We start from the raw sequence: 870 nt of genomic DNA, 5'->3' as shown, positions 1-870 counted from the left end.
AGTGGTTAAGTACATGAGCCATGTTTGTTTTTATAGTTCAAATATTCTTATCATTATTTCACAACCAATAAGAATATGACATAAACTTATAAATGTTTGTCACATTGACCAATCAGAACTTACCTTTCGATTCAGTGCGATTTAACCGGAATTAAGACAGTATAGCGAAATTCTTAGGCACTTGGAGGTGTAAAAACATCTTTTTCTTCGAATGAAAAGCATTGGAACGGAAAGAAACCGCACATATATTGAAAGTAAGGTATATGTGAACGCTTCATCGCGTCAGGCCGTTTGAAAAACGCCCACAATAACCCAAACCCGAATTTAAATTTAGATTTCTGTAAAAAGTCGTTGACAGAGGTGTAGTGCGAGGAGCGCACGGAACTCTGGGTAGAGAATGCCTCTTTTATTTGATTTGAGTTTTTGAAATAGGTTATACGTAACTAAAAACTATAATAACAAAATCTTTCTCTCTACTTTCACTTGCAATGTATTTCTGTCGATCCTGTGGGGATCCGGATTAGAGCAGGTCCTCATCATCACTTGCTTGTCGTAGGAGATGACTAAATGGGACGGTCTTTCGCATGAACCCCCCCCCCCCCCCCCAAACAACAACACAAAAACCCTTCAACGGAAATGCGAAATGGTGACGTCTCCATACGAGTGAAACATTCTCGAGAGGGACGTAAAAACAATATACAACCAATCAATCAAGAGTGGTTGATAGCGATCTTGATATTGAACATCTGCTCGTCATTGATCATGTCCGGACATAATTGGAATTAATTTTTGAGTGTATACATTCCATTTCTCGTAGAAAATGTTTCCTCCATTAATTTTTTTCAAGATTAACAAAAAACAGAACTACCA

Source organism: Ostrea edulis, chromosome 8, assembly GCF_947568905.1.
Source record: "Ostrea edulis chromosome 8, xbOstEdul1.1, whole genome shotgun sequence".
In the NCBI taxonomy this organism is placed as follows: domain Eukaryota; kingdom Metazoa; phylum Mollusca; class Bivalvia; order Ostreida; family Ostreidae; genus Ostrea; species Ostrea edulis.
The sequence above is the reverse complement of the archived record's forward strand: the minus strand, read 5'-3'. Positions refer to the sequence as shown.